At 39.6% G+C, this 3,103-nt stretch overlaps 1 non-coding gene across 1 annotated transcript; it reads left to right on the top strand.

Annotated features, from left to right (window-relative positions):
- Positions 1 to 1,120: 1,120 nt before the first annotated feature.
- Positions 1,121 to 1,227, top strand: LOC131654362 (small nucleolar RNA R71). Its single transcript, XR_009299403.1, has one exon. It is a non-coding gene; the product is annotated as a small nucleolar RNA R71 (small nucleolar RNA).
- The last annotated feature ends 1,876 nt before the right edge of the window (positions 1,228 to 3,103 follow it).

Genomic DNA, 3,103 nt, shown 5'->3' on the forward strand with positions numbered 1-3,103 from the left:
CTCAGTTATGGCTTCTGTGAACGGTATGGTTATGTTTAATTGCTTCAGAAGTTCTACAAATCTTTTAAATTGCGCTTCGGTTTTTGATTTAGCTAATCTCTGAGGGTAAGGAATTGGTGGCTTATAAGGCAGTGGTGGAACATAAGGTTTCTCTTTTTCGGGTTCCACTTCGTTATTGTTCTCATCAGTCTTAGCAGTTTGTTCGTCAGTTGTTTTCTTTTGGGTTTCCTTTGGCTCTTGTTGTGACATGGGTACGTTTTGAGTTCTAGGATCTATGGGTCCATCGTAATTCGTTCCACTTCGTAGTGTTATCGCGTTCGCATGTCCTTTAGGATTGGGTTGAGGTTGAGCAGGAAACGTGCCAGCAGGGGCAGCAGTAGGTGCTTGTTGTTGAGCTACTTGTGAGATTTGGGTTTCTAACATTTTGTTATGCGTAGCTAAAGCATCTACTTTGTTCGATAGTTGTTTTAGTTGCTCGCTATTGTGGATGTTTTGATTCAGGAAGTCCTTATTGGTTTGTTGTTGGGAAGCTATGAAGTTCTCCATCATGATTTCTAGATTTGACTTCCTAGGGGTGTTTTGAGCAGCTACAGGCACTTTTTGGTAGCCAGGTGGTACAGCAGGTGCTTGTCCAGGCGCGTACAACGCATTGTTGTTCTTATAAGAAAAGTTCGGGTGGTTTTTCCATCCAGGGTTGTACGTGTTAGAATAAGGGTTTCCTTGAGCATAGTTTACTTGATCAGATGGGACTCCAGTCAAGAGTTGGCATTCAGCAACTACATGTCCAGTCAATCCACAAATCTCGCAGTTAGGTGTTACAGCGGCAGCGGTGGCTGAAGGAGTGATGGTTAAGTTCTCGATCTTTTGAGTTAAAGCGTCTACTTTAGCGTTAACGCGGTCTATACCACTTATTTCGTACATTCCTCCTTTGGTTTGGGCTTTCTCTAGAGCGGCTCGTTCTCCACCCCATTGGTAATGGTTTTGTGCCATGTTCTCTATGAGTTTGTATGCTTCATCATGGGGTTTGTCCATTAATGCTCCGCCAGCAGCGACATCTATAGTCATTTTAGTGTTATATAAGAGACCACCATAGAAAGTATGGATGATCAGCCATGGTTCGAGTCCATGATGAGGGCATATTCTAAGCATGTCCTTGTAACATTCCCAAGCTTCGAAGAGCGATTCGTTATCTTTCTGGGTAAATCCGTTGATTTGACCTCTAAGCATAGCAGTTTTGCTAGGCGGAAAGTATCTCGCTAAGAATACTCTCTTCAATTCGTCCCACGTAGTTATGGAATTGGAAGGCAGGGATTGAAGCCACGCTCTCGCTCTATCTCTCAAGGAGAAAGGGAAAAGGCGTAATCGAATAGCTTCGGAACTAACGTTGTTGGCTTTGATAGTGTCGGCGTATTGCACGAACACGGATAAATGGAGATTAGGGTCGTCTACAGGGCTTCCAGAGAATTGATTCTGTTGAACAGCTTGGACCAGCGAAGGTTTCAATTCGAAATTGTTTGCCTCAATCGCAGGTGGTGCGATACTTGAATGCGGTTCAGCGCGCGAAGGAGCGGCATAGTCTCTAAGAGGACGAATAACAGCCATCTCTAACTTCGGGGTGATTTGATTAATTTGATCAGTAAAAATCAATTCCTGATTAATCGGAATTTCTGCTACTTCGGGAAGATTGCGAGCTCGACGTTTGACGTTAATGAAACGTTCGATCTCGTTAATTCGTTGTATTAAATCTCCTCCTTGTGAACGAGTATTTGGCATACAATCGTTCAGAAAGAAAGGGAAGAATTGTCCTAGTCTCTACGGTGTAACAGTGAGTTACGATATCGACTTAAATAGTCCCCGGCAACGGCGCCAAAAACTTGATCGCGACTTTACGTGTCTATAAATCTGATAACTGCAAATGCACAGTCGTGTCGTGTAGTTTTAAAAGATATCGAATCCACAGGGACTATGAATCGATCTACCGTTATCTAAGGTTACTATGTAAAGCTAGGGCTACTAATATTTCGATTGTTCTTCAGGGAAAGTGAGTGAAAAATTAAGAATATAATAAAAGCCAGATATCAGTATGTATTTTGTTTAACTTAAGGTGATCCGAAGGTCCATTGGCTTTTGCATAATTTAATTAAAAATCTTTACTAATTCAATTGATTAAAAATCCTCGTCTCAAACTTTCGCTCTATTGATTTAGATTACTGTCCTAATCCTAATGTACGCTTTCGCCATCCCATTAGATTTTAGAAAAGCTTTTTGGAAACAACTTAATTAATAAAATGCCCGTTTTATGAAGTTGTTATCTATTTAAATCTCCTAATCTCAAACTTTCGCTCTGTTGACTCGGAACATGCTAATATCCCTAACGTACGCTTTCGCCATCCCGTCGGGTGTAAAAACAATTTTTGAAAATAAATAAGTTCTAATTAGTTTTAATACGCTTTCGCCATCCTTAAAACTAATGTCCTATGTCTACTATCCAGTTAAAGATCTCAAACTTTCGCTCTATTGATTTTAACCTTTGACCGTCCTAATCCCTCAAACTTTCGCTCTATTGGTCTTAAGACTTACTAATTAAATTAGACATACAGACCAAAAACAGGTGATAGTTAAATAAACATAATCAAGCCAATTTATTTCGGATCCCTACGGTTAACTTACTTTACATACCGATATCATAATAATTTAGCCAGACATATTAATATGGTTAAACATGCATAAATCGGTTCGGTTCACAATAATAGGCATAGTAACTGGCATATAATATATCATGCAAATAAATATAAATAAAGGCGGTAAATAAAAACCTGAATTAAATAAATGGTAATTGAATCTTCGAGTACTGAACTTCCACCACAGGTTGGCTGGATCGTTCTTCGAATGGCAGTAAATAAAACAAGGAAATAAAAGCGATAAATCTAACGTAAGGCTAGATCTATAAAAAGTTCACTACAATTTCCAGTGTAGAAATCGTTGTGAGAAAATAAGTGTTTGAATGAAAACAGAATAAAGAAATACGGTTCGCGGTACAATTTCGGCAGCACTTCGTTGGCAGGAAATCAGACTCTTTGGAAGTGAGATAGCAGGTCCTATT

The sequence above is a fragment of the Vicia villosa genome, linkage group LG2, assembly GCF_029867415.1.
Source record: "Vicia villosa cultivar HV-30 ecotype Madison, WI linkage group LG2, Vvil1.0, whole genome shotgun sequence".
NCBI classification, from domain to species: Eukaryota; Viridiplantae; Streptophyta; class Magnoliopsida; order Fabales; family Fabaceae; genus Vicia; species Vicia villosa.